Consider the following 19,529-nt stretch of genomic DNA (forward strand, 5'->3'; position numbering starts at 1 on the left):
GAGACAGCAAGTGGGGGAGGGGCAGAGAGAGGGAGACACAGAATCAGAAGGAGGCTCCAGGCTCTGAACTGTCAGCACAGAGCCTGACACAGGGCTTGAGCTCTCAAGCTGTGAGATGATGACCTGAACCGAAGTCAGATGCTTAACCAACTGAGCCACCCAGGCGCCCCTATGATTTTCTATTTATTTTTAAATGATTTTTTTTTCTAGCTTAATTTTACTGTAGATGTACCCTGTTGATTTCAGCCCTTTGAACTTTGTTGAGACCCACTTTGTGCCTTGCATGGTTTCTTTTTTGTAAATGGTCCATGTGTACTTGGAAACAATGCATATCTTATTATCATTAGGAGTCAGGTCAAATTTGTTTATTGTGTTGTGCCTCCTCTCTACTTTTTTTTTTGTCTGCATGTTTTACCAATTATTTAAAATGTTTTTTTAATGTTTATTTATTTTTGAAAGAGGGAGAGAGACAGAGTGTGAGTGGGGGAAAGGCAGTGAAAGAGAGAGAGAGAGAGAGAGAGACACACACACACACACACACACAAAATCTGAAGCAGGCTCCAGGCTCTGAGCTGTCAGCACAGAGCCAGATGTAGGACTCAAACTCACAGACTGTGAGATTATGACCTGAGCTGAAGTTGGATGCCCAACTAACTGAACCATCCAGGCATCCCTTGTTTTACATTATTGAGTGAGAGAAGTTAAAACCTCCCTCTGTGATTGTGGATTTGTCTATTTCTTCCTTAAGTCCCTCCAGTTTTCACTATATGTGTCTTGAGGCTTTGTTATTGTGTGTTCCAAGTTTAGGATTGTTGTACTTTTTGTTTGGTTGGCACTTTTTATCATTTTGGAATGTCTCTCATCTGCACTTCTGCTTGCTGTCTGATATTAGCATTTCTGTACCAGCTTTCTTTCTGTTAGTAGTTGCCTAATGGGTTTATCATCTTAGTTCCAGATTTTCTGCAGTCTTATATTTTAATGTGTTCCTTGTATTTTATTCTTTCATTAATTATTTGATTAGTTTGAATCACTAAGTATTTGCTGATGACTACCATGGCAAACAGGTACTTGGGAGACTAGAGAAAGCAGGCATGCAGCACCTTCACTCAATGCCTTGGGCATGTGCAGTCATGCTGGGATGACAGTGGTTTAGCAGACTTTCTTTGACTATCTCTTTCCATTGTCTCTCTGGTAACCTAACTGGCCTATGGTTTAGCTTATTGATCTCAGACAGCTACCAGATTATTCTTAAATATTTGTATTCAAAATCTCCATTTTTTTCTAGAGCACCTTTAGATTTGGACTTGCCTATTTGTTTCACATTCATTCACTTCCTTTGGGAATTGCTGTGAAGCTCTCTGTCCCTGTGGCCTGTCTCTCCCCCTGGGCACAATCTCTGAGTCACTACTCTGGAGATAGGGCGAGAATATTAGTCTGTGGTCTTCTCGTCTTACCTCTCGCAGGATGAAGCCTCCATCCTATCAGTTAGTTGTGGGGGAGGATGGTCAGGGTCCCAGTATTTTAACCTTCCCATTCTGAAGTTAGGGTCTCTACCTTATGAATAAGGCATGAGGGTAGGAAGGGAGCTCTTGAACTCTCAGTCACATTCACCAGGAATTTAGCTTCTGCAACTCAGAGTTGGAGTGGAAGAGAAAGGTTGATTTCCTGCCCTCCCCAGTGATACCATATTCCTTGATATGATATCATATCCATTGATTGGGAATGGAAGTGATAGGGAGCCCCATCTCCATGACCATACCCTACGGAGTGGAGCTTCCATCAAGCTGAGGCGGGGCAGGGGAGGGAAAGAGTTGGGGCTTAAGTTCCACAGGTTATAGCAGTTCCCACTGAGACTTAGTAAATTTTCTTGAGCAAATATTCCTTCAGTTGTTCTGTACCCTTAGGGAAATTCCCAGAGACTTAAAAATGGTTTTTATTTAGAAAGATTAATTTTTACCAGTTATGGTTGTTTCACGGGAAAACAGTTCTGCAGGGGTCCTCACACTGCTATTCCAGAAATATAATTTTACTTATCTGTTTACTTAATGTATTGATTTGTACTTTTAGTGCTTTTCTTATTTTGAATTTATATTTCTTTCAGGTGTGAATTCTGTGTAATTTTGCTGGTTCTGCCTTCTGGTCGACTAAGTTTCTCTTCAGTGAAGTCTATTCTGTTATATAACCTGTCCATTGAGAGAGAGAGAGACAGAGAGAGACAGAGGGAGAGAAAATGAGTAGGGGAGGGGAGGGAGAGAGAGAATTCCAAGCAGGCTCTGCACTGTCAGTGCAGTCTGATGCAAGGCTGAATGCATGAAGAATCAGATCATGACCTGAGCCAAAATCAAGAGTTGAATGCTTAACTTACTGAGTCATCCAGGACCCTGAGTTTTAAATTTCAATATTATGAGTTTCATTTTCAGAAATTCTACTTGGTACTTTATTAAAGCTATATGGTCAAATACGATCATCTTTTATTCCTTCTTTTTTATTTTTGGAAGTATATTAAGCATATTTTTATTTTTAAATTCTTACCTCTTCAGTATGTGCAGTGCAATTCTCTCTCTTCATGTTATTATTATTATTACTATTACTATTATTTTTATTTTTAAACTGAAGTATAGTCAACATACAATGTAAATTACTTTTGGGTATACAATTTAATGATTCCAAATTTATATACATTATTAAATGCTCACCACAAATGTAATTATCATCTGTCACCTTACAAAGTTAATACAATATTATTGATGATATTTCCTGTACTATACTCTACATTACTGTGATTTATTTATTTTATAACTGGAAGCTGGAGCACCTTAATCTCTGTCACCCCCATCTTCTCTGGTAATCATCATATATTCTCTGTATTTATGAGTCTTCTATTATTTTGTTTGTTGTCTTGTTGTTAAACATTCCACATATAAATGAAATTGTATGGTATTTGTCTTTCTTAGTCTGACTTATTTCACTTAGTAAAATATTCTCTGGGTCCATCCATGGGGATGCAAATGGCAATACTTTATTTTTCCTTATGGTTGAGTAATATTCCTGTGTGTGTGTGTGTGTGTGTGTGTGTGTGTGTGTGTGTGTACCACGTCTCCTTTATCTATTCATATGTTGATGGACATTTAGGTTGATTTCATATCTTGATTATTGTAAGTAATGCTGCAGTTAACATAAGGGTACATATATATTTTCAATGTTTTTATTTTCTCCAAGGAAATACCCGAGTGGAATTGCTGCATTATGTGGTATTTCTATTTTTAATTCTTTGAAGAAACTTGATACTGTTTTCCATAGTGGCTGCAACAATATTCATTCCCATTAAGGGTGCACAAGGGTTCCTTGGGGTGCCTAGTGGCTCAGTCGGTTAAGTGTCTAACTCTTGAGTTCAGCTCAGATCATGATCCCAGAGTCATGGGATTGAGCTCCACGTTGGGCTCCATGCTGATCATGGAGTCTGCTTAAGAATCTCTCTCTCCTATCTGCCCTCTCCCCTGTTCACACACACGCACACACACACACACACACACACACACCCTTTCTCTCAAATGAAAAAGAAAGAGTGAACAGGGTTCCTTTTTCTGCACATCCTTGCCAATACTTATTATTTCTTATCTTTTTGATATTAGCTGCTCTGACAGGTGTGAAGTGAATACCTTATTATGAGTTTGATTTGCAGTTCTCTGGTGATTAGTGATGAAAATTTCTTCATGTGTCTGTTGGCCATATGTATGTCTTCTTTGGAAAAACGTTTATTTAGGTCCTTTGCCCATTTTAAAATAAGATTATTTGCGGGCTTTTTGGTGTTGAGTTCCATAAGTTCTTTATATATTTTGGATATTAACCCCTTATTGAATATATCATTTGAAAATATATTTCTCCTATTCTTTAGGTTGCCTTTACATTTTGTTGATGGTTTCCTTTACTGTGCAAAAGCCTTTTAGTTTGATGTAGTTCTAATTGTTTATTTTTGTTTTTGTTCTCTTGCTGAAGAGACAGATACAAAAAATATTGAAATAAGACTGATATCCAAGAGTTTACTGCCTATGTTTTCTTTTAGGTGTTTTATGGCTCCAGAAATTATGTTGAGGTGTTTAATCTATTTTGAATTTATTTTCCTATTCAGTGTAAGGAAACAATCCAGTTTCATTCTATTGCATGTAGTTGTCAAGTTCTCTAAATACCATTTATTGAATACACTGTATTCCCCATTTTATATTCTTGCCTCCTTTGCCATAGATTAATTGACCATATAAACGTGGGTTTATTTATGGGCTCTCCATTCTGTTCCATTAATCTATGTGTCTGTTTTGTGCTAGTATTACACTGTTGTGATATTTTGTAATACAGTTTGAAATCTGGGATTGTGATACCACCAACTTTGTTTTTCTTTTTCAAGATTTCTTTGGCTATTTGAAATCATTTATGGTTCTATACAAGTTTTAGAATTTTTAAAATTCTAGTTCTGTGAAAAATGTTGGTATTTTGATAGGGATTGCATTGAATCTGTAGATTGCTTTGGGTAATGTGGATGTTTTAACAATATTTAATTCTTCCAGTCCACGAGAATAGCATATCTTTCCATTTATTTGTGTTGTCTTCAGCTTTTTCATCAATGTCTTATAGTTTTCAGACGAAAGATATTTCACCTTCTTGGTAAAATGTATTGCTATGTATTTTATTCTATATGATTCAATTGTAAATAATATTGATTTATTTTTCTGATAGTTCATTGTTAATGTATAGAAATGCAATAGATTTCTATATATTAATTTTGTATCCTGCAACTTTACTGAATTTATTACTTCTAATAGTTTGTTTTAATTTAGGGGTTTCATTTTTTTACTTTATTTATGTTATTTTTTGTTTTTTTACTTTGATTTTTTTAAATATGAAATTTATTGTCAAATTGGTTTCCATACAACACCCAGTGCTCATCCCAACAGGTGCCCTCCTCAATACCCATCACCCACCCTCCCCTCCCTCCCACCCCCCATCAACCCTCAGTTTGTTCTCAGTTTTTAAGAGTCTCTTATGTTTTGGCTCCCTCCCTCTCTAACCTATTTTTTTTCCTTCCCCTCCCCCATGGTCTTCTGTTAAGTTTCTCAGGATCCACATAAGAGTGAAAACATATGGTATCTGTCTTTCTCTGTATGACTTATTTCACTTAGCATAACACTCTCCAGTTCCATTCATATTGCTACAAAGGGTCAGATTTCATTCTTTCTCATTACCATGTAGTATTCCATTGTGTATATAAAACACAATTTCTTTATCCATTCATCACTTGATGGACATTTAGGCTCTTTCCATAATTTGGCTGTTGTTGAAAGTGCAGCTATCAACATTGGGGTACAGGTGCGCCTATGCATCAGTACTCCTGTATCCCTTGGGTAAATTCCTAGCAGTGCTATTGCTGGGTCATAGGGTAGATCTAGTTTTAATTTTTTGAGGAACCTTCACACTGTATTCCAGAGTGGCTGCACCAGTTTGCATTCCCACCAACAGTGCAAGAGGGTTCCCGTTTCTCCACATCCTCTCCAGCATCTATAGTCTCCTTATTTGTTCATTTTAGCCATTCTGACTGGCGTGAGGTGATGTCTGAGTCTGCTTTGTATTTCCCTGATAAGGAGTGACATTGAGCATCATTTCATGTGCCTGTTGGCCATCCGGATGTCTTCTTTAGAGAAGTGTCTATTCATGTTTTCTGCCCATTTCTTCACTGGGTTATTTGTTTTTCGGGTGTGGAGTTTGGTGAGCTCTTTATAGATTTTGGATACTAGCCCTTTGTCCGATTTGTCATTTGCAAATATCTTTTCCCATTCCGTTGGTTGCCTTTTAGTTTTGTTGATTATTTCCTTTGTGGTGCAGAATCTTTTTATCTTTGTGAGGTCCCAATAGGTCATTTTTGCTTTCAATTCCTTTGCCTTTGGGGATGTGTCAAGTAAGAAGTTGCTGTGGCTGAGGTCAGAGAGGTCTTTTCCTGCTTTCTCCTCTAGGGTTTTGATGGTTTCCTGTCTCACATTCAGGTCATTTATCCATTTTGAGTTTATTTTTGTGAATGGTGTAAAAAACTGGTCTAGTTTCATCCTTCTGCATGTTGCTGTTCAGTTCTCCCAACACCATTTGTTAAAGAGACTGTCTTTTTTTCCATTGGATATTCTTTCCTGCTTTGTCAAAGATGAGTTGGCCATATTTTGTGGGTCTAATTCTGGGGTGTCTATTCTATTCCACTGGTCTATATGTCTGTTTTTGTGCCAATACCATGCTGTCTTGATGATTACAGCTTTGTAGTAGAGGCTAAAGTCTGGGATTGTAATGCCTCCCGCTTTGGTCTTCTTCAAAATTACTTTGGCTATTCTGGGTCTTTTGTGGTTCCATATGAATTTTAGGATTGCTTGTTCTAGCTTTGAGAAGAATGCTGGTGCAATTTTGATTGGGATTACATTGAATGTGTAGATAGCTTTGGGTAGTACTGACATTTTAACAATATTTATTCTTCCAATCCATGAGCATGGAATGTTTTTACATTTCTTTATATCTTCTTCAATTACCTTCATAAGCTTTCTATAGTTTTCAGCATACAGATCTTTTACATCTTCGGTTAGATTTATTCCTAGGTATTTTATGCTTCTTGGTGCAATTGTGAATGGGATCAGATTCTTTATTTGTCTTTCTGTTGCTTCATTATTAGTGTATAAGAATGCGACTGATTTCTGTACATTGATTTTGTATCCTGCGACATTGCTGAATTCATGTATCAGTTCTAGCAGACTTTTGGTGGAGTCTATTGGGTTTTCCATGTATAATATCATGTCATCTGCAAGAAGTGAAAGCTTGACTTTGTCTTTGCCTGTTTTGATGCTTTGGTTTCCTTTTTTTATCTGATTGCTGATGCTAGAACTTCCACATTATGTTAAACAACAGTGGTGAGAGTGGACATCCCTGTCGTGTTCCTGATCTCAGGGAGAAAGCTCTCAGTTTTTCCCCATTGAGGATGATGTTAGCTGTGGGCTTTTCATAAATGGCTTTTATGATGTTTAAATATGTTCCTTCTATCCCAACTTTCTCGAGGGTTTTTATGAAGAAAGGACGCTGAATTTTGTCAAATGCTTTTTCTGCATCGATTGACAGGATCATATGTTTCTTATTTTTTCTTTCATTAATGTGATGTATCACATTGATTGATTTGCGAATGTTGAACGAGCCCTGCAGCCTAGGAATGAATCCCACTTGATCATGGTGAATAATTCTTTTTATATGCTGTTGAATTCGATTTGCTGGTATCTTCTTGAGAATTTTTGCATCCATATTCATCAGGGATATTGGCCTGTAGTTCTCTTTTTTTACTGGGTCTCTGTCTGGTTTAGGAATCAAAGTAATGCTGGCTTCATAGAATGAGTCTGGAAGTTTTTCTTACCTTTGTTTTTTTTGGAACAGCTTGAGAAAGATAGGTAGCATCTCTGCTTTAATCATCTGGTAGAACTCCCCTGGGAAGCCATCTGGTCCTGGACTCTTATTTGTTGGGAGATTTTTGATAACTGAGACAATTTCTTTGCTGGTTATGGGTCTGTTCAAGCTTTCTATGTCTTCCTGTTTGAGTTTTGGAAGTGTGTGGGTGTTTAGGAATTTGTCCATTTCTTCCAGGTTGTCCAGTTTGCTGGCTTATAATTTTTCATAGTATTCCCTGATAATTGCTTGTGTTTCTGAGGGATTGGTTATAATAATTCCATTTTCATTCATGATCTTTTTGGGTCCTCTCCCTTTTCTTTTTGAGAAGCCTGGCTAGAGGTTTGTCAATTTTGTTTATTTTTTCAAAAAACCAACTCTTGGTTTCATTGATTTGCTGTACAATTTTTTTTTTAGATTCTATATTGTTTATTTCTGTTCTGATCTTTATTGTTTCTCTTCTGCTGGGTTTGGGGTGTCTTTGCTGCTCTGCTTCTATTTCCTTTAGGTGTGCTGTTAGATTTTGTATTTGGGATTTTTCTTGTTTCTTGAGATAGGTCTGGATTGCAATGTATTTTCCTCTCAGGACTGCATTCGCTGTATCCCAAAGCGTTTGGATTGTTGTATTTTCATTATCATTTGTTTCCATATATCTTTTAATTTCTTCTCTAATTGCCTGGTTGGCCCATTCATTCTTTAGTAGGGTGTTCTTTAACATCCATGCTTTTGGATGTTTTTCAGACTTTTCCTGTAGTTGATTTTAAGTGTCATAGCATTGTGGTCTGAAAGTGTGCATGGTATGATCTCAACTCTTTTATACTTATGAAGGGCTGTTTTGTGATGCAGTATGTGATCTATCTTGGAGAATGTTCCATGTGCACCCGAGAAGAAAGTATATCTGTTGCTTTGAGATGCAGAGTTCTAAATATATCTGTCAAGTCCATCTGTTCCAATGTATCATTCAGGGCCCTTGTTTCTTTATTGATCTTGTGTCTAGATGATCTATCCATTATAAGTGGAGTATTAAAGTCTCCTGCAATTACCTCATTCTTATCAATAAGGTTGCTTATGTTTGTGATTAATTGTTTTATATATTTGGGGGCTACTGTATTCGGCACATAGACATTTATAATTGTTAGCTCTTCCTGATGGATAGACCCTATAATTATTATATAATGCCCTTCTTCATCTCTTGTTACAGCCTTTAAAGTCTAGTTTGTCTGATATAAGTATGGGTACTCCAGCTTTATTTTGACTTCCAGTAGCATGATAGATAGTTCTCCATCCCCTCACTTTCAATCTGAAGGTGTCCTCAGGTCTAAAATGAGTCTCTTGTAGACAGAAAATAGATGGGTCTTGGTTTTTTTTTATCCATTCTGATACCCTATGTCTTTTGGGTGGAGCATTTAGTACATTTACATTCAGTGTTATTATAGAAAGATATGGGTTTAGAGTCATTGTGATATCTGTAGGTTTCATGCTTGTATGATGTCTCTGGTACTTTGTGGTCCTTGCAACATTTCACACACAGAATCCCCCTTAGGATTTCTTGTAGGGCTGGTTTAGTGGTGATTAATTCCTTCAGTTTTTGTTTGTTTGGGAAAACCTTTATCTCTCTCTCTATTCTGAATGACAAGGTTGCTGGATAAAGGATTCTCGGCTGCATATTTTTTCTGTTCATCATATTGAAGATTTCCTGCCATTCCATTCTGGCCTGCCAAGTTTCATTAGATAGGTCTGTCACTAGTCTTATTGGTCTCCCTTTATATGTGAGAGCATTTTTGTCCCTAACTGCTTTCAGAATTTTGTCTTTATCCTTGTATTATGCCAGTTTCACCATGATATGTCATGCAGAAGATCGATTCAATCTATGTCTGAAGGGAGTTCTCTGTGCCTCTTGGATATCAATGCATTTTTCCTTCTCCAGATCAGGGAAGTTCTCAGCTATGATTTATTCAAGTACACCTTCATCCCCTTTCTCTCTCTCTTCCTCTTCTAAAATTCATATAATATGGATATTGTTGTGTTTGATTGCATCACTTAGTTATCTAATTCTCCCCTCATACTCCTGGATTTTTTTATCTCTCTTTTTCTCAGCTTCCTCTTTTTCTTCTAATTTTATCTTCTAATTCACCTATTCTCTCCTCTTCCTCTTCAATCCGAGCTGTGGTCGCCTCCATTTTATTTTGCACCTCATTTATAGCATTTTTTTTAGCTCCTCCTGACTATTTCTTAGTCAATTGATTTCTGTAGCAATAGATTCTCTGCTGTCCTTTATACTTTTTTCAAGCCCAGGGATTAATTTTATAATGGTTATTCTAACTCTTGTTCAGTTATATTGCCTAAATCGTTTTTGATCAATTCGTTAGCTGTCGCTACTTCCTGGAGTTTCTTTTGAGCAGAATTCTTCTGTTTCATCATTTTGGATAGTCCCTGGGTTGGTGCGGATCTGCAGGGCACTTCCCCTGTTCTGTCTGGAATAACTTGTGTTGGTGGGTGGGGCCACAGTCACACCTGATGTCTGTCCTCAGCCCTCAGCTGGGGCCACAGTCAGACTGGTGTGTACCTTATCTTCCCCTCTCCTAGGGGCAGGACTCACTGTGGAGTGCTGTGGCCTCTGTCTGGGCTACTTGCACACTGCCAGGCTTGTGGTGCTGCTTTGATGGGATCTGGCATATTAGCTGGGGTGGATCTGCAAGGTGCACAGGGGCGGGAGGGGCAGGCTCAGCTCACTTTGCCATTGGTGGTCCCCTGCGGGACAGGCCCTGCAGCACTGGGTGGGATGACAACCCTTTGGAGGAATGGATCCACAGAAGCACAGCGTTGGGTGTTTGTGTGGTGCAAGCAAGTTTGGTGAACTGGTTCCCTTTGGGGTTGTGGCTGGGGGATGGGAAAGGGAGATGGCGCTGGCCAGCACCATTGTTCCCCGCCGAGCTGAGCTCTGTCTTCCAGGGACCAACACATCTCCCTCCCAGTGTTCTCTCACCCTCCCGCTTTCTGAGCAGATTTGTTGTCTTATAACATTCCAGGTGTTATGTCCCTCTGGCTGTCAGAAGTCACGGAGTCCAGCCCCTTCACTTTTGCAAGGCAGACTCAGGGATTCCGCCTTGCTGGGCAGGCTGCCCCTCCACCTCCCCGGCTCCCTCCTGCCAGTCTGTGTAACACACACCGCCTCTCCACCCTTCCTACTCTCTTCCGTGGGCCTCTTGTCTATGCTTGGCTCCAGAGAGTCCATTCTGCTATTCTTCTGGCGGTTTTCTAGGTTATTTAGGCAGGTGTGGGTGGAATCTAAGTGACCAGCAGGATGAGGTGATCCCAGCATCCTCTTATGCTGCCATCTTCCACTACTCCCAAGTTTTTTTTAAATTTAATTTATTTTTTAATTAACATCCAAATTAGTTAGCATATAGTGAAACAATGATTTCAGGAGTAGATTCCTTAGTTCCCGTTACCCATTTAGCCCATATCCCCTCCCACAACCCCTCAAGTAATCCTGTTTGTTCTCCATATTTATGAGTCTGTTATATTTTGTTCCCTTCCATGTTTTTATATTATTTTTGTTTCCCTTCCCTTATGTTCATCTGTTTTGTCTCTTAAAGTCCTCATATGAGTGAAACCATATGATATTTGTCTTTCTCTGACTGACTAATTTCACTTAGCATAATACCCTCCAATTCCATCCACATAGTTGCAAATGGCAAGATTTCATTCTTTTTGATAGCCAAATAATACTCCATTGTGCATGTATATATATATATATATGCCATATCTTTTTTATCCATTCATCCATCGATGGACATTTGAGCTCTTTCCATACTTTGGCTATTGTTGATAGTGACGATATAAACATTGGGGTGCATGTGTCCCTTTGAAATAGCATACCTGTATCTCTGGATAAATACCTAGTAGTGCAATTGCTGGGGCTTAGGGTACCTCCTCTATTTTTAGTTTTTTGAGGAACTTTCATCCTGTTTTCCAGAGTGGCTGCACCAGTTTGGATTCCCACCAACAATGCAAAAGAGATCCTCTTTCACCGCATCCTTGCCAACATCTGTTGTTGCCTGAGTTATTAATGTTAGCCATTCTGACAGGGGTAAGTGGTATCTCTTTGTGGTTTTGATTTGTATTTCCCTGATGATGAGTGAAGTTGAGCATTTTTTCATGTGTTGGTTGGCCTTCTGGATGTCTTCTTTGGAGAAGTGTCTATTCATGTCTTTTGCCCATTTCTTCACTGGATTATTTGTTTTTTGGGTTATGAGTTTGATAAGTTCTCTATAGATTTTGGATCCTAACCCTTTATCTGATATGTCGTTTGCAAATATCTTCTCCCATTCTGTCGGTTGCCTTTTAGTTTTGCTGATTGTTTCTGTCTGTGCAGAAGCTATTTATTTTGATGAGGTCCCAAGAATTCATTTTTGTTTTTGTTTCCCTTGCCTCTGGAGACGTGTTGAGTATGAAGTTGCTGCGGGCAACATCAAAGAGGTTTTTGCCTGCTTTTTCCTTGAGGATTTTGATGGCTTCCTGTCTTACATTGAGGTCTTTCATCCATTTTGAGTTTATTATTTTGTATGGTGTAAGAAAGTTGTCTAGGTTTATTCTTCTGCATGTTGCTGTCCAGTTTTCTCAGCATCACTTGCTGAAGAGACTCTTTTTATTCCATTGGATATTCTTTCCTGCTTTATCAAAGATTAGTTGGCCATATGTTTCTGGGTTCATTTCTGGGCTCTCTATTCTGTTCCATGATCTTAGTGTCTGTTCTTGTGCCAGTACCATACTGTCTTGATGATTACAGCTTTGTAGTATAGCTTGAAGTCTGGGATTGTGATGTCTCCTGCTTTGATTTTTTTTTTTCAAGATTGCTTTGGTTATTCAGGGTCTTTCCTGTTTCCATACAAATTTTAGGATTATTTGTTTTAGATCTGTGAAGAATGCTGGTGTTATTTTTATAGGGATTTCATTGAATATGTAGATTGCTTGGGGTAGTATTGACATTTTAACAATATTTGTTCTTCCTCTCCAGGAGCATGGAAACTTTTTCCATTTTTTGTGTCTTCTTCAGTTTCTTTCATAAGCTTTCTATAATTTTCAGTGTATAGATTTTTCACCTCTTTGGTTAGATTTATTCCCAGGTATTTTATGGTTTTTGGTGCAATTGTAAATGGGATCTATTCCTTGACTTCTCTTTCTGTTGCTTCATTATTGATGTATGGGAATGCAACAGATTTCTGTGTGTTGATTTTATATCCTACAACTTTGCTGAATTCATGAATCAGTTCTAGCAGTTTTTTTGTGGAATCTTTAAGGTTTTCCATATTGAGTATCATGTCATCTGCGAAGAGTGAAAGTTTGACCTCCTCCTGGCTGATTTGGATTCCTTTTATTTCTTTGTGTTGTCTTATTGCAGAGGCTAAGACTTCAAATACTATGTTGAAATACAGTGGTGAGAATGGACATCCCTGTCTTATTCCTGACCTTTGGGGGAAAGCTCTCAGATTTTCTTCATTGGGGATGATATTAGTGTTGGGTCATTCTTATATGGCTTTTATGATCTCGAGGTATGATCCTTCTATCCCTACTTTCATGAGGGATTTTATCAAGAAAGGATGGTGTAGTTTGTCAAATGCTTTCTCTGCATCTATTGGGAGGATCATTTGTTTCTTGTCCTTTCTTTTATTGATGTGATGAATCACATTGATTGTTTTCTGGATATTGAACCAGCCCTGCATCCCAAGTATAAATACCATTTGGCCATGGTGAATAATTTTTTAAAATGTATTGTTGGATCAAGTTGGCTAATAACTTGAGGATTTTTGCATCCATGTTCATCAGGGAAATTGGTCTGTAGTTCTCCCTTGTAATGGGGTCTTTGTCTGGTTTTGGAATCAAGGTAATGCTGAGTTCATGGAAACAGTTTGGAAGTTTTCCTTCCATTTCAATTTTTGGAACAGTTTCAAGAGAGTAGGTGTTACCACTTTCTTAAATATTTGGTAGAATTCCCCTGGAAAGTCGTCTGGCCCTGGACTCTTGTTTCGCGGATTTTTGTTCACTAGTTTGATTTCCTCACTGGTTATGGGTGTGTTCAAATTTTCTATTTCTTCCTGTTTCAGTTTTGGTAGTGTATATGTTTCTAGGAATTTTTCCATTTCTTCCAGATTGCCCATTTTATTGGCATATAATTGCTCATAATATTCTCTTATGATTGTTTGTATTTTTGCTGTGTTAGCTGTGATATCCCCTTTTTCATTCTTGATTTTATTTATTTGGCTTCTTTCCCTTTTCTTTTTGATCAAACTGGCTAGTGGTTTATCAATTTTGTTAATTCTTTCAAAGAACCAACTTCTGGTTTCATTGATGTGTTCTACTGTTTTTTTTTTGTTTTAATAGCATTGATTTCTGCTCTAATCTATTTACTGTCTTCTGCTGGTTTTGGGCTTTATTCGCTGTTCTTTTTCCAGCTCTGTAAGACATAAAGTTAGGTTGTGTATCTGAGATCTTTCTTCTTTAGGAAAGTCTGGATTGCTATATATTTTCCTCTTATGACATCCTTTGCTGCGTCCCAGAGGTTTTGGGTTGTGGTGTTATCATTTTCATTGGCTTCCATATATTTTTAATTTCCTTTGTAACTTCTTGGCTAGCCCATTCATTCTTTAGTACGATGTTCTTCAGTCTCCAAGTATTTGTTACCTTTCCAAATTTTTTATTGTGGTTGATTTCGAGTTTCATAACGCTGTGGTCTGAAAATATGCACGGTATGATCTCAATTTTTTTGTACTTGCTGAGGGCTGATTTGTGTCCCAGTATGTGTTCTATTCTGGAGAATGTTCCATGTGCACCGGAGAAGAATGTATATTCTGCTGCTTTAGGATGAAATGTTCTGAATATAAGTGTTAAGTCCCTCTGGTCCAGTGTGTCATTCAAATCCATTGTTTCCGTGTTGATTTTTTGATTCGGTGATCTGTCCATTGTTGTGAGTGGGTGTTGAAGTCTTCTACTATTATGGTATTACTATCAATGAGTTTCTTCATGTTTGTGATTAACTGATTTATATATTTGGGTGTTCCCATATTTGGCACATAAATGTTTACAACTGTTAGGTCTTCTTGGTGGATAGACCCCTTGATTATGATATAATCATAATCATAAGGCGGTCATAAGAGGAACCCTTTCTGCATCTCTTGATACAGACTAAACTTTATTTTAAAGTCTAGATTGTCTGACACAAGTATGGCTACTGTGGCTTTCTTTGTTTGACCATTAGCATGATAGGTGGTTCTCCATCCCCTTATTTTTATTCTGAAGGTGTCTTTAGGTCTAAAGTGGGTGTCTTGTAAACAACATATAGATGGGTCTTGTTTTCTTGTCCATTCTGTTACCCTATGTCTTTTGATTGGAGCATTGAGTCCCTTGACGTTTAGAGTGAGTACTGAAAGATATGAATTTATTGCCATGATGTTGCTTGTAGAGTTGGAATTTCTGGTGGTATTTTCTGGTCCTTTCTAATCTTTGGTTCTTTTGGTATTTACTTACTTACTTATATTTTCATCTTTTCTGCCTTCAGCGAGTCCCCCTTAAAATTTCTTGCTGGAGTAGTTTAGTGGTCATAAACTCCTTTAATTTTCATTTGTCTGGGAAAATTTTATCTCTCCTATTGTGAATGAAAGCCTTGTTGGACAAAGAATTCTTGGCTGCATATTTTTCCGATTCAGCACATTGAATATATCCTGCCACTCCTTTCTGGCCTGCCAAGTTTCTGTGGATAGGTCTGCTGCAAACCTGATCTGTTCTCCCTTGTAGGTTAAGGACTTTTTTTTCACTTGCTGCTTTCATGATTCTCTCCTGGCCTGAGTATTTTGTGAATTTGACTACAATATGCCTTGTTGATGGTCGGTTTTTGTTGAATCTAATGGGAGTCCCCTGTGCTTCCTGCATTTTGATGTCTGTTTTTCCCCAGGTTAGGAAAGTTTTCTGCTATGATTAGCTCACTTAAGCTTTCTACCCCTATTTCTCTCTTTTCCTTTTCTCGGACCCCTATGATTCTGATGTTATTGCTTTTTAATGAGTCACTGATTTCTCTAATTCTTAAATCGTGTTCTTTTGCCTTAATATCGTTTTTTTTTTTCCTGTTTCATTATTCTCCATAAGTTTGTCCTCTATATCGCTGATTCTCTGTTCTGCCTCATCCATCCTTGCCACCATGACATCCATCCATGATTGCAGCTCAGTTATAGCATTCTTAATTTCATTCTGACTATTTTTTACTTCTTTCATCTCTGCAGAAAGGGATTTTAATCTTTTTGACTCCAGCTATTATTCTTATTATTGTGATTCTAAATTCTGGTTCAGAAATCTTGCTTGTATCTGTGTTGGTTAAATCCCTAGCTGTCACTTCTTTCTGCTCTTTCTTTTGGGGTGCATTCCTTCATTTTGTCATTTTTAAGGGAGAAAAGGAATTAATGAGGTGGAAAATATTAAAATTAAAAAAATGTTAAAATTAAAAAATTAAACACACAGAGACACACAAAATCGGATAAATGATGCTAGATCCTAAGTGTGTTTTCGTTTGGGTGTCGACATTGGCTTGATAGATTAGAGAAGAAAGGGGGTGGAAAGAAAAAATAATAAAAAAAAAAGGAAATCGTTTGAAAATTTGAAAAAATGAATGCACTGTAGTAGACTAAAATGAAATGATGGAAGTAAAGTAGAATTTGAAAAAACTACACAAAAGTAAAGAATATAGTAGAAAAAATTAAAGAAAAATATTTTTAATGGAAATTAAAAATAAAAATACATTTTTTCTGTTTCTGTATTTAAGAAAAATAAAAGAAATGAAAAAGAGAAAGAAGACAAAGAAAAAAAGGAAATCATTTGAAAATTTGGAAAAAAGAATACAGGACGCCTGGGTGGCTCAGTTGGTTAAGCGTCCGACTTCAGCTCAGGTCATGATCTCACGGTCGTGAGTTTGAGCCCCACTTCGGGCTCTGTGCTGACAGCTCAGAGCCTGCATCCTGTTTCAGATTCTGTGTCTCCCTCTCTCTCTGCCCCTGCCCTATTCACGCTCTGTCTCTCTCTGTCTCAAAAATAAATAAACGTTAAAAAAAATTTTAAAAAAAGGAAAAGAGAATACACTGTAGTAGACTAAAATAAAATGATGGAAGTAAAATAGAACTTGAAAAAATTGACAGAAAAGTAAAAAGTATAATAAAAAAATTAAAGAAAAATATTTTTAATAAAAATTGAAATTAAAAATGAATTTTTTCTCTTTCTGTATTCAAGAAAAAGAAAAAAAAAGGAAAAAGAGAAAAAAAGAAAATAAAATTAAGTAGTTGGACCTGCTAACAGATTGAAATATGACTGAAATTACTTAGTGTTCCCCTCGAAGTCAGACTATGAAACACTTTATAGTCAATAAACTAAGTAGGTGGTGAGATGTGTGTTCTTGAAGAGGGAGGTTGGCTCAGTTGGGCAAGGCTTAGTGTAATGGCTCCATTCTCCACTAGATGGCACTGCTAGTCTATTGGGGTGGATTGTTGCGGTGGTCAGAGGTGCATACAGGCATGCATGGGAGTGGTGAAAATGGCGTCACCCAGCTACCCAGTCCCTAGTATCGGACTCTGTTCTCCTCAATCAGCAATCGTGTACCTGTTCTTTGTCTTCAGCTTTAGTCCACTCCCCCCTTTTACAGTATCTGTGACCAAGCCCCAGGTAGTACCTCTTTCCCAAGTTTAGTCTCAGATGCAGATGTTTTCCCTGGCTCCTTACTTCTTAGGGACTGTGGCTTTGACCCATTCTGCCCCTCTCTGGAGGGTCTCACTGAGCAATGGCCAAATGCCGGCTGCACCCAGAATTCTTGCTGGACCGTGCTGCTGCACATGCCCAGAGACCAGGTGTCAGCCTGCCCCAGAAAAAGTTCACGAGATAGAGTAGCAGCAGCGTTTCAGGAATTATGGAAAATCACAACACACATCTGGCACCGGGCTTCACCCTTAATGACCTTGTTCCAGCACCAGCAAATGTGGTGGTTCTCTGGGGTCTGTTGGGACCAGGTGGCCTCAACAGTCTCTACCAAATGTCCTTCCAGCAGTGGAACTGCTTTTCCCCGTGTGGCCCAAGAACATCCCGGACCCCACTCTGCTCCTGGGGAGTCACCCTTCCCACCAGAACACCCCCAGGTATGGAGCTGCAGAGTTGCAGACTCTGTGTTCCCCCTGTTTACAATCTTAATGGAATTTAAACCCTCTCCTTTCTCCTTTTTCTCTTTTTGGTTTAGTCTCTGCAGCTGTTTCTAATTTTCCACTTTCTCTCCAGCTACTTTTGTGGAGGGATATCTTTCCCATATTCTACCCCCCGTCTCTGTCCTTTCTCTACCCACAAAGCAGCTCCCTGCCCTCTGAAATTTCTCTCTTCCCATGTTCACCTCTCTGCACTGCATACCTGCTGAATTCTGTGGTTCAGGTTGTGCAGATTGTTGTGTTAATCCTCAGATCAGTTTTCTAGGTGTGCAGGATGGTTTAGTGTTGGTCTGGCTGTATTTCATGGATGGGGGGCACACAAAAAACTTCCATGCTGTTCTGCCATCTTGGCTCCCTCCTAGGATTTTCTATATATAGTATCATGTCATCTGCAAATAGTGACAGTTTTACCTTTTTCTTACCAATTATGATGCCTTTTCTTTTTCTTGTCTGATGGCTGTGGCCAAAACTTCTGGTACTGTTTATTTTTGAGAGAGAGAGACAGGCAGAACCTGAGAGAGGGAGGGGCAGAGAGAGGGAGAAATAGAACTTGAAGCAGGCTCCAGGCTCCGAGCTGTCAGCATAGAGCCCAATGCGGGGCTTGAACTCACGAACCATGGTATCATGACCTGAGCTAAAGTCAGATGCTTAACCGACAGCCACCCAGGTGCCCTTGGTACTATGTTATATAAAAGTGTCAAAAGTGGGGATTCTTGTTCATGGTCTTACATTAAAATATTTCAGCTTTTCACTACTGAGTATGATGTTAGCTATGAAGTTGTTGTATATGACCTTTATTATGTTGAGATATATTCCCTTTATACCCACTTTGTTGAGAATTTTTATCAAGAATAGATGTTGAATTTTGTCACATGATTTTTCTGTATCTATTGAGGTGATCATATGGTTCTTATTTTCATTTTGTTAATGTGGTGTATCATCTTGGTTGATTTGAGAATATTGAACTGTCTTTGCATCTCCAGAATAAATCCTACTTGACTGTGGTGAATGATCCTTTTAATATATTGTTGAATACAGCTTGCTAGTATTTTGTTGAGGGTTGTTGTGTCTATGTTACTAAGGGATATTGGCCTGTAAATTTCTTCTTCTGTGGTGTCTTTGTATGGTTTTAGTGTCAGGGTAATACTGGCCTCATAAAATGAGTTTGGAAGTACTCCTTCCTCTTCAATTATTTTGGAATAGTTTTACAAGAATAGGTATTAACTCTTCTTTAAATGTTTGGTGGAATTCACCTATGAAGCCATCTGTTCCTGGACTTTTGTTTGTTTGGAGTTTTTTGATTACTGATTTAATTTTATTACTAGTAATCAGTATCAGTCTGTTCAGATTTTCTATTTCTTCCTGATTTAGACTCAGAAGATTTATGTTTCTAGGAATTCATCCATTTTTCTAAGTTGTCCAGTTTCTGGATGTATAATTTTTCATGGCAGTCTTTTGTATTTCTGTGGTGTCGGTTGTATCTTGTCTTTAATTTCTGATTTTATTTACTTGAGTTGTCTCTCTTTTCTTAATGAATCTGGCTAATGGTTTATCAATTCTATTTATGTTTTCAAAGAACCACTTCTTAGTTTCATTGACCTTCTCTATTATTTTGTCTTCCTCCTTGTTTCATTTATTTCCACACTGATCTTTATTATTTTCTTCCTTCTACTAACTTAGGGTTTTGTTTGTTCTTCTTTTTCTAGTTCCTTTATTTAAAAAAAATTATTTATTTTGACAAGCACCAGGGTGGCTCAGTCAGTTAAGTGTCTGACGTTGGCTCAGGTTATGATCTTGCAGTCATGAGTTGGAGCCCCATGTTGGGCTTTGTGCTGACACGTCAGAGCC

The sequence above is a fragment of the Puma concolor genome, chromosome A3 (genome assembly GCF_028749965.1).
Source record: "Puma concolor isolate L17-30 chromosome A3, mPumCon1.1.hap2, whole genome shotgun sequence".
NCBI lineage: Eukaryota > Metazoa > Chordata > Mammalia > Carnivora > Felidae > Puma > Puma concolor.